Genomic DNA, 12389 nt, shown 5'->3' on the forward strand with positions numbered 1-12389 from the left:
GCGCTTGACAGAAGCTGAGCAGCTGGCTCAAGATGCAGAGAAAGTTGTAGCACCACCTACAGCCCAACGCGGGCAGAGATAGTCACCTGATCGGTACACTGGATACATGGCTCTTATGAGCAAGTGTGTTGTGACTGAGCCATCCTATTTCGAGGAAGCTGTGGAGGATCCCGCATGGGTAGACGCCATGGTGGAAGAGTATGATTCTATTGTCAGAAACAGTGCATGGGAGATTGTTCCTAGACCGGAAGGGAAATGAGTGGTGGGTTCGAGATGGATCTACAAAGTTAAGCAGGTAGTTGACGGGAGTGTGGAGAAGTACAAGGCAAGATTTGTTGCCCGAGGCTTTTCACAGATTGAGGGGATCGATTATTAGGAGACCTTTGCACCTGTCACAAGGTATTCTTCCATACGGACGATTCTTGCTCTCTCAGCGCAGATGGGATGGCACATTCATCAGATGGATGTGAAGACTACGTTCCTCAACGGAGTCATTGAGGAGGAGGTGTACGTTGAGCAACCCGAAGGCTTTGAGGTCTTCAGCAGCGAGTCGCATGTGTGCAGGCTCTAGAGAGCGCTGTATGGGTTGAAGCAAGCACCACATGCTTGGTACACACAGATAGAAAACTATTTCACAGGACTTGGATTCTCCAAGAGCAAGGTGGATCCTAACCTATACCAGATTGTGGTGGAGGGTAAGTTGCTTATCATTGTACTGTATGTTGATGATTTGATTCTAACGAGTGATGAGCTGTTGATACTGTCATGCAAGAAGGATCTTGCTACAGAGTTTGAGATGAAGGACTTGGGCCTCCTTCACTATTTCCTAGGATTGGAAATATGGCAACGCAGTGGTGGACTATTTGTTTCTCAGGGCAGGTATGCTAGGGAGATAATTGAGAAGTTCAACATGCATGGCTGCAAGCCTGTTGATACTCCTCTTCTAGAGGTTGGAGGAAGGAGGATGCCACTTCGGGAGAAGAAGTGGATGCCACTGTTTATCGACAGTTGGTGGGGTCGCTGATGTATTTGGTCAATACACGACCCGATATATGCTATGCAGTTAACCAGCTTTCACAAGCTGTGGTTAAGCCTACCAAGCTCTTCTGCAAGGCGGGCAAGCATGTATTGCGCTACTTGAGAGGCACATCGGGATATGGTTTGTGGTACAGACAGGAGGATGAGGTGAAGCTATGTGGCTTCACGGATGCAGATTGGGCAGGGATCCCAACGGAGAGAAAGAGCACATCAGGAGGGGTCTTCAGTATCGGATCGACAACAGTTTCTTGGTATAGTAGGAAGCAGAGATTCGTGGCACTCAGTTCAGCGGAGGCCGAGTATATGGCAGCAAGTTTGGCTGCCTGCGAGGCTATATGGATGAGGAAGATCCTGGTTGGTTTGTTCGGTTCTCATTTGGATCCTACTGTGATTTACTGTGATAACCAGAGTTGCATTAAACTCTCGGCTAATCCCGTATTTCATGATAGATCTAAACATATTGACATCAGGTACCATCATATCAGAGATTGTGTGCAGTGGAGGATCATGTTACTTTCGTACATTCCAACGGAGGATCAGGATTCTGATATTCTGACGAAGGCTCTCACCAGGAGCAAATTCGAATACCACCGAGGCAGGATAGGGGTTGCTGATAATCCATATCTTGTTGAGAGGGAGTGTTGAGATTGCAACGAGATGATGGAGCTTAGTGAAAAGATTCGCCTTCACTAAGTGGGCCCGCAGGCTATTTTTGGCGCAAGTCTATTTTTAGACTATGTCTATTTTTAGACATATGGATCATGTCTATGGATTGCAGGTTGCTGTTTATGGATGATTGGTCAAGTTGGCAAAAATAGATGGACTTCTATTTTTGATCAGAGTGTGAGTGATCACAGTGTGAGTGATCAAAGTCTATTTTTAGAATGGCTGTCAAAAATAGAAAAGTCAAATATTATTGTCTCATAATAATATTTGGACTATAAACTTGATCTTATTCTCTTGGAGCACTTCAGTTTGAGCTATAGAGGTGGCACATGCAGCTGTCAGAAGGAAATACGCTTTTCTTATGAGTCAGTTGAGTTGTTGCATGCATGACTTCAGTTAGAACTCAATCAGTTGAGTTTGGTGGAGTTGATTGTGGAGTTGATGGAGTTGTGTTCAGTTTGACTCAGTTAAACTAGTTGTAATTAGTCTAACTGCAAATAGACTAATGATGAGTTGTTAAACTAATTATTAACTCATGACGGGGTATGTTGAGGATCAAGTACCTTAAGGTTTGAAAGGTCCCCAGCCGAGCGAATGAATGCCCCGTTGCCATGAATGCCCCGCTACCATGAAGAGATCGATTGGAGTTTTTCTTTTGTTTGATGAATTTACCTGGAAGCACTTGAAGAGATGTTCCCGCCATTTCCTATACAATATCCGAAGCAATATAAATACTCTAAGAAACCATTGTTCTTTATAGGAAGACGATTTCTTTGGGATTCCTTCCTATTTCAAGAGCAACGCCCTGTGTTTTCACGCTGAGAATTTTTCGCAAATGAAGAACTGCTGAAAAGGCTTTATATTACTTATGGTGCAAGAAGATTAATAGCACAACCTGATTTTTTTTCTCGGGGAAGAAAAAATGACGGTATCTGAGGAATAAGCATCGGCTAACTCTGTGCCAGCGGCCGCGGTAAGACAGAGGATGCAAGCGTTATCCGGAATGATTGGGCGTAAAGCGTCTGTAGGTGGCTTTTCAAGTCCGCCGTCAAATCCCAGGGTATTTACTTCCATGATCTCCTTATTTTAACTTTGTTCAAAAATAGCTCGAGATTTGATCTGATTTTGATCTCATTTTGATCTCATAGAGATGAATGAATCTTTCTTTTAAGATCCATGAAATAGATGTATGGGGATTTAAAAAACTTTGTGGATAGAGCATCCATAATCTCCGATTGCAACGTCATTTTTGCGGATGTGGATCATTATCGAGTGAATGAAATTCAGGCAGTGGATAGAACTTTGGAAACATCAGTTAACTCAGTTGCATGTCAGTGCATGTTCAATTCAACAGGGACAGGTGGTAGAGAATCAGATTGCTATCAGTTGTGACTATAGTTGTGCACCAGATCTTGCACAATCAAGGGATTGAGTATGCCAATGAGTTTGCTCACGTATTTGCCCAGTATTGTAGCCTTTTCTCACGTCCAACAAAGTGTGAGTGATTATTTTGAGGTGAAATACGAGTTTGGTAGGCCATTCTCATCAGTTCTTGAGCAGGTATTGAGCAGTGGAGGCAGGCAAGCAGTGGAATAGATTTGGAGATCAGATCTGAGCTGTATTGTGTGTAACAGGTGGAGCTGGTACTAGATTTCTTGTGATAAGCATTGTACTTTGTAATGTTACATGTTCTCAATCATTAATATACAGATATTTGGGGTGTTTAGCGAGATGCTTTCCCCGGGTTCCATACTGTGTTAATGTGTGAATGCTCTTGATGTTTTATTGTTATTGATGCTGCTATATTGATGATCAACGTAGAGGAACTTATTTATTGTGTATGTATTCCGCAATAGTACATGATCGGGATAATCTCTGTTGAATATGTGTTAAATTATTCAAAATTTCTACAACATACTGTATATGTATTTGTTGCTACATACTATATACATATTTTTCATCACGTACCAATCACCTTCCCTGTGATGTTGAATGTGATAGACTTATGATTTTGATAACCTGCCAATTTTGATGTGATAAACTACCTATTTTAGATTGTTTGAGCACTAGATTAAATTATTATTGAATGGACATAACAATCTAAAGGAAAGTTTTTTTTTTTTTTTTAATTAAAAGGAGTTCTGTATAGTCACGATTTTGACTTCTAATTTTATACAAAAAATGAATTATTTGGTCTCTCTAGTTGGTGTTGTCCTTTCTAGAAAGGAAAATTGTCAGGACTGGTATACAAAAATTGAAAACACACTTATTTTTAATGATCGAGAGGATGGATTTTGTGAAGGAAAAAATTATAATAAATTAGAGCCCTCTGATGAGGAAAAATAGCTAGCACTCTGGTAGAGTAAGGATAAAAAGACCTATGCTTTAATATCTACTTCAGTCTCAGAAGAGGTAAGCAAATATATTATTCAAAGTAAAATAGCATATCAAGAAATAACAAAGTTAAAATAACAATATGATACACATTCAAAATCGGAGACCATTCAAAGATGAAATACAATGATCCATTGAAATTTTCTTCTGAAATTAAATCCATCAATCATGAAATTTCATCTATTGGTGTTAAGGTTGATCTACAACTAACTTCCTTTATAAAATCCATCTACCCTCGTTACTAACAGTACTTGAAATCTCTCCAATCTAATGAGTAGTTAAAAGATTTAGATTTTGACAAATTAGTGGGAAAAATTGTAGAAAGAGAAATATTTTGGCAACACAGAACCCCTACCCAATTCTAGTGCTGAAACTTTGTGTCTTGCTCAAAAATATTAAAAACCTCAAGAAGAATAAGCTAGAAATAATAAAGGAAGAAGAGTTCGGGGTAGAAGGAATTATAGAGGTGAGGGGGGATAATCAAGGGGATAGAAAACATAATGATAAACAACAAATAAATTTTACTGACAAAACAACTATCAGATTCCTTAGATGTGGAAACGTTGGACATATTTATGCTAATTGTAGAATTCCCTAGGAGAAAATTATGTAAAGAAAAGAACAAATGAATGAAAATGAAGATCAACCACCTCTAGATAAAGGAAAATCTTATGAGAATGAACATGATGTTGTTTCCCATTGTAATTTTAACGTGGATGATGTCTTTAGTACATTTTTTTATTCATAGCATGAAAGTTGGATCGTAGACATAGGTGCCACATGTCATATGACCTTTATGAGATATTTGTTTGAAAGTTTTAGTGATAGCGTTGATGAAGTAGTTTATTTTTCTAATAAATTTCAAATCAAACCATCATGGATCAGATCTATTTGATTAACGATTCCAGGTCCTGTAGATTATATCTTAAATGACGCTCTTTACATTCCACAATTTCAAAGGAATTTATTATCTCATACATATCATATAGTACGGACATTTAATACATGTATTTGATGACAAAGTGGAGATTTGAAGAGTAGCTAATAATGAGACTGTAATGACTGGTGTGGAAGAAGAAAAACTCTTAAATTTGAAATGCATGTCATCCATTGAATTGAATACTACTCATTCGGTCAAATAAAATGATACTCTGTCTTCACGTTTATTATTTAATTCTCATTTTTGTCATATTAATTATGATAGTATAAGAATTATGAGACAACAATGAAATAAGTGGCTTTGAAGAGTTGCAAGAAAGCTTACTCCATGTAATTCTTGTATTTTTGGGAAGCACCATAAAAAAACTTTTCAAAGTTCTACTTCTAGAGGTTCAAGAAATTTAGGTCTCATACGTTCATATTTATGTGGACCTATTCATATTGCAACTGCTAATGGTATAAATATATACTATCATTTATTGATTATTATCCGAGGATGGGTTGGGTCTATATTCTAACAGAAAAGTCACAAGTTTTTGAGATGTTTAAAAAAATTCATCTCTTGATTACAAAAGAAACACAACCTAATACAGGCACTCTGAAAACAAATAATGGTGGAGAATATGCTTCACATACTTTTGAAAATTATTTGCAAGAGAATGGAATCGAACACAAAACCAAAATTCCTTATAGTCCACAACAAAATGGTGTTGTAGAATGAATGAATAGAGAATTTCCTAATATGGTAAGATCAATGATGTTCCTAGAACTATTGAGGTATGTGCCATATCTCCAAGATGACAAGGAAAACATTCAACGATTTATTAGTGGCCTACCTCTAGCATTTAAGGATCGAATTGAGATTATGGAATCTCAAATGTTGAATGATGCTATCAAAAAGTTAAAAAATTTCTATGAGGAGGCAAAATGTAGACCAAAAGAAAAAAGTGACTAGGAGGCAAAGGATCATGATAAGCATAAAAAGAAATGGCTAAGAAATACGCAATTAAAAAGGAGGGTAAGAACCCAGTTCCTATGAATAGGTTCCTATAGAAAACTAGATTAGTTGCTAAAGGAATTGTATCATAGCCGAAAACAAAAAAGCAAAAAAAGTAGGAAATTAAGGAGCAACTGAAATTTTGGACATGTGGTGAAAATCATAATAAAAGGGATCATCCACATTAGAGGAACATTGGGATGAATATTTACAGTGACCAAGAGGCTCACATAATGGGTGATGTAGCTCAGAGTTTGCCCGAAACTTATGCAACTCTAGAAAATCACCAAGAAAATCACTAGGCATCCATCATTGAGATGGAAGGTAAGATTTGTAATCAATTTTTTTTTATTCTAATTGATCCCATCTCTAATTATAGCTATATCACCCAAATTTGGTTGAAAAAATCCATTTGACCAAAGAATTGCATGATGAACCATGGTTGGTTTAAATGGAAACAGGAAAAAAAAAGAAAGATTAATCATTGGGTGAGATCATGTGCATTTGAGATCAGTGGCATGCCCACAACAACACAATTGAATTTATTGCCATTGGGTGCATATAGTATATTATTGGGCATGGATTGGTTTTCCTTACACGAGACCAAAGTGGACTATTTTGAAAAGTAAATTGAATGCCTGGATAACATAAGTGAAATAAGAGCTTTGCAGGGTAGGAGAAAGCTTGCTTCAATAAGGTTGATCATGATTCTGCAAGCCAAGTGCAAAAACAGAAATGGATGCATGTTATTTGTAGTGCAAGTCTCAAGTGATGTGAGAGATAACAATGATGCTAACGATGATGAAAGTGGGTTGTCAAAAAAGTACCCAATTCTACAACAATATGTAGATTTATTTATTGCAGGTTCCTAGATTACCTCCTCGTAAAGAGATATATTTCTCTACTGAGTTGGTATCTAGAACAACACTAACATCTAATGCACCATACATGATGCATATTTGTGATTTGGTTGAGCTAAAATTATTGGTAAAAGAGATGTTGGACAAAGGCTACATAAGGCCAAGTGTGTCACCATGGGGAGCCCTGATACACTTTGTAAATAAGATGGATGGGACCCTTAGATTATGCATTGATTAGAGGCAATTAAACAAGGTGGCTATAAAGAACAAGTACCCACTGCCATAAACTAATGATCTCTTTGATTAGTTAAGGGGAGTAGTAGTCTTCTCCAACATTGACTTGAGGTCAGGATACTATCAAGTAAGGATCAAGGAGGAGGACATTCATAAGACTTCTTTCTAAACAAGATACGAGAACTACGAGTTTATAATGGTACCTTTTGGGCTTACTAATTGCCATGCTACTTTTAGGTTTCTAATGAATAGCGTGTTACATCCTTACCTGGACAAGTTTTTCATTATTTTTGTAGGTGACCTATCAGTTTACTCAAATACCAAGCAAGGGCATGAAAAGGATATGGTTGCAGGACTATAGTTGTTGAGGGAACACAAGCTCTATGATGTTGAATAATCATTTTGGATTTGTATATTGATAGGATGTTCTTATTTAGGACATTGATTGATTGTTTCCTGTATTTCTAGTTATAGAGACATAACTATCTCCCTCTAATTAGGTTTATATAAATACCATTTTTCTGATGAATAATACATTACAAAATACCATTGGTTTTTATCATGAAGTTCTCTAGGCCTGTTTAATAGTGGTATCATAGCACAAGGTTTTGAATGTGCCAAATTCATTATGCTTAGTTGTTCCTGGTTCAAACTCCATTGATGAGGACAAGGTATTGCTATAGTCGAGTTTGATGACATGAGGTGGATGAGTTAGAAACACGTTTGGTGAAGTTGAAAGTCAACAAATTGTTGACAAGTGCGACGGATAGCACAGGACCCTGCTGGTTTTGAAAACTACCTCAGACATCACTCTGGTGGTATTTGAAATTGAGAGGGTGCCCTTAAATTGAATGAGAATTATCAATTTCATATTGTAAAACAACCTACGAGACCACCCATATCATTATCATATGAAAATCCTTGTGTTGCAAATCATCATTGGATTCTTCGAAGCCTATCCACATCATTGATTGAGTTCAACAGTTATGCCATGTGGGACCTTTTTTCTTGTTTAAATTTTGATAACCAATGTGGACGCAAGCTTCATTGGATGCATCATAATTTTCCCTAACCGTCGATCTTGTATGTCCATTACATGTTCAAAGAGACCACATCACGTACATTTTTGTCATTACGTACTATATATGTATTTTCTATTACATATTGTATACGTATTTTCTTACATATTTTTCATTACATATGTTGAGATTGCAACAAGATGATGGAGCTTAGTGAAAAGAGTCACCTTCACTAAGTGGGCCCGCAGGCTATTTTTGGCGCAAGTCTATTTTTAGACATATGGATCATGTCTATGGATTGCAGGTTGCTGTTTATGGATGATTGGTCAAGTTGGAAAAAATAGATGGACTTCTATTTTTTATCAAAGTGTGAGTGATCACAGTGTGAGTGATCAAAGTCTATTTTTAGACTAGCTGTCAAAAATAGAAAAGTCAAATATTATTGTCTCATAATAATATTTGGACTATAAACTTGATCTTATTCTCTTGGAGCACTTCATTTTGAGCTACAGAGGTGGAACATGCAGCTGTCAAAAGGAAATGTGCTTTTCTTATGAGTCAGTTGAGTTGTTGCATGCATGACTTCAGTTAGAACTCAATCAGTTGAGTTTGGTGGAGTTGATTGTGGAGTTGATGGAGTTGTGTTCAGTTTGACTTAGTTAAACTAGTTGTAATTAGTCTAACTGCAAATAGACTAATGATGAGTTGTTAAACTAATTATTAACTCATGATGTAACTAATGAATACATCAGTTAACTCAGTTCCATGTCAGTGCATGTTCAGTTCAACAGGGACAGGTGGTAGAGAATCATATTGCTATCGGTTGTGACTATAGTTGTGCACCAGATCCTGCACAATCAAGGGATTGAGTATGCCAATGAGTTTTCTCACGTATTTGCCCAGTATTATAGCCTTTTCTCACGTCCAAAAAAGTGTGAGTGATTATTTTGAGGTGAAATACGATTTTGGTAAGCCATTCTCATCAGTTCTTGAGCAGGTATTGAGCAGTGGAGGCAGGCAAGCAGTGGAATAGATTTGGAGATCAGATATGAGTTGTATTGTGTGTAACAGGTGGAGCTAGTACTGGATTGCTTGTGATAAGCATTGTACTTTGTAATGTTACATGTTCTCAATCATTAATACACAGATAGTTGGGGTTTTTAGCGAGATGCTTTCCCCGGGTTACATACTGTGTTAATGTGTGAATGCTCTTGATGTTTTATTGTTATTGATGCTGCTATATTGATGATCAACGTAGAGGAGCTTATGTATTGTGTATGTATTCCACAACAGTACATGATCAGGATAATCTCTGTTGAATATGTGTTAAATTATTCAAAATTTCTACATGGTATGAGAGCTGTTGATCATCAGATCTACTATTCATGAAGTGTTTAAATTCTATTTCTTCAGTCAGAGTCTGTAATCGAGCTAGGTAGCCTTTGGATTCATCCTTCCTTTGGAAGGTGAGATATCCAATGAATGCCCATACAGTCAATCTCTATACGAGAAATATTGTGTTCTCACGAATCTTAGATCCGAGGCGGTTGAGTTGGTTGCTGGTGGAATTCGAATTTGCAGCAGTGTTTTCTTGGTGACAACGTAGCAATGTCTTTCAACAGATTGCGATTGGAGTATGCTCTTGAGGGCAGCTCAAACTATATTGCATGGAAGGACAGGATGGATGCAGTATTGGATGATAATGGGCTGAAGGAGTTCATAGATACGGATATCCCAAAGCCTACTGATTCTACTCAAGCTGATGCTTGGCAAAAGAAGATTGCAAAATATCGAAGGATTCTGTTGGAGGGCGTGAAGGATCACATTGTGTCCAGCCTCCATGGAAAGGCTACTCCATATTTGATGTGGAAATCATTAGCAGAATTATTCCAAAGCAAGAGCGATCAAAGGAAGCTGGCGCTCAAAGATAAACTCAGAAACATCAAATGCGAGAAGGGTGACAGTATTCCCAAGTATCTCACGAAGTTCACTAAGTGTCGAGATGAGCTGGGAAGTGTGGGGGTTACTGTCGATGATGAGGAATTGGTGAGCTTGGCTCTCCTTGGTCTTCCGAAGAGTTGGCATTCCTATCAGGACTCTGTCAATGGTCGGGAGAAATTGCCAGGATGGGAAAGACTATGGTCAGATCTTGTGCAGGAGGAGATCAGGCGGAGTACTAGGGACGGATCTTCGTCAAAGGGAGCTGATGAAGAGAATTGCGCTTTGGCTGCCAAAGCAAAGAAGGGGAAGAACAAGAAAGCTTCTCATTCCGGTGTGAGAGGCAAGAAGCAGGATATGTCCAAGGTGAAGTCTTTTCACTGTCACCGGCACGGACACTATGCCACTAATTGTCCGCAGAAGAAGAAGAACAAGCAGGCTGCTGGATCTTCAGTAGGAGAGGCTCTAGCCTCACAGTTTGAGCTTGATTTTTCATTGATCGCATGCTTGGTTTCAAGTGTGATGGGATCAGTGTGCTTCTTGGACAGTGGTGCGTCTTTTCACATGACGGGAGATAGAGATTTGTTCTCTGATCTGGAGGACAAAGATCTTGGAGTGCACATCGAGATGGGCGGTGATGGTAGATACAGTGCGACCAGTATCGGTACGATTTCCTTTGAGAGGGAGTCTGGTAAACCCTTCGTATTGAAGGAAGTCATGCATGTTCTAGGATTGAAGAAGAATCTTATCTCAGTGGCGATGTTAGAAGACAAGGGGTATGATGTTGTTTTCAGCGAGGGAAAGGCCTTCCTGCACAGCAAGACAATCGGTGAGACCCGGAAGATAGGGGTTCGAGTGAGGAACCTTTATCATTTGCATGTAGATGGATGCGCAACAATGGTGGGCAAGGTAGAAGGATTGGTGAGTCGGGATGATGGCGAGTTGTGACACAGGAGATTTGGTCACCTTCACCATGGAGCCTTGAAGATACTACAGCAGATCACTACAAGGCTTCCTAAAGGCACACTTGCACAGTCAGATCAGTGCAAGGGGTGTACTTTGGGGAAGTTTGTGAAAGCCACCTTTCACGAGAAGGATAGTCGCGCCACGACGATCCTTGAGAGAATTCACACAGACGTGTGTGGACCTTTCTCAGTTGCTTTGACAACAAAACGCAAGTATTATGTGATTTTTGTTGATGATTTCTCTCGTAAGTGCTGGATCTTCTTAATGCAGAAGAAGAGCGAGACATATTCGAAGTTCTGTGAATTCAAATCACTGGTCGAGAAGGAGTCGAGGAAGAAGGTGAAGGCTCTTAGGAGTGATAATGGTGGTGAATACATCTCGGACGAGTTCAAGGATTTCTGCAAGGCAGAAGGGATTTGTAGAGAGCTCATAGCTCCCCATAACCCACAACAGAACGAGGTAGCTGAGCGGAAGAATAGAACGTTCGTGGGTGCTGCACGGGCAATGTTGCATGATCAGGGCCTACCCCTTCACTTGTGGGCGGAAGCATGCAATACAACAGTTTATGTGCAGAACCGTTGTCCTCATAGGATACTTGGCATGAGTACACCCGAGGAGGCTTATTCTGGTAAGAAGCCTGATCTTTCTCATTTGAGGACTTTTGGTGCTAATGTTTACATGCATGTGACGAAGGATGCCAGGAAGAAGTTGGAGTCGACCGCAGAGGTTGGGATATTTGTGGGGTACACTGATACGCCCCACAACTATCGTGTGTATTTGCCAGACAGTGGTAAAATTGTTGTGCGACGGGATATAAAATTTCAGGAGGAGAAAGCCATGAAGTGTTCGCTTGAGAGGGAGCTACACTTGCATGCAGATGAGGAGCTTTTAGTTCCTAAAGATGAACTTTAGGATGTGGATCAGCCACAGGATGAGGTTCATGGAGTGGACGAGTCCACTCATGCAGCGCCAACCATTAGAGGGCGAAAGCGCTTGACAGAAGCTGAGCAACTGGCTCAAGATGCAGAGAAAGTTGTAGGACCAGCTACAGCCCAACGCAGGCTGAGACAGTCACCTGATTGGTACACTGGATACATGGCTCTTATGAGCAAGTGTGTTGTGACTGAGCCATCCTCTTTCGAGGAAGCTGTGGAGGATCCCGCATGGATAGACGCCATGGTGGAAGAGTATGATTCTATTGTCAAAAACAGTGCATGGGAGATTGTTCCTAGACCGGAAGGGAAATGAGTGGTGGGTTCGAGATGGATCTACAAAGTTAAGCAGGTAGCTGACGGGAGTGTGGAGAAGTACAAGGCAAGATTTGTTGCCCGAGGCTTT

The sequence above is a fragment of the Pinus tabuliformis genome, chromosome Q, assembly GCF_031772625.1.
Source record: "Pinus tabuliformis cultivar Carrire ecotype Pingquan chromosome Q, CPIR1, whole genome shotgun sequence".
NCBI lineage: Eukaryota > Viridiplantae > Streptophyta > Pinopsida > Pinales > Pinaceae > Pinus > Pinus tabuliformis.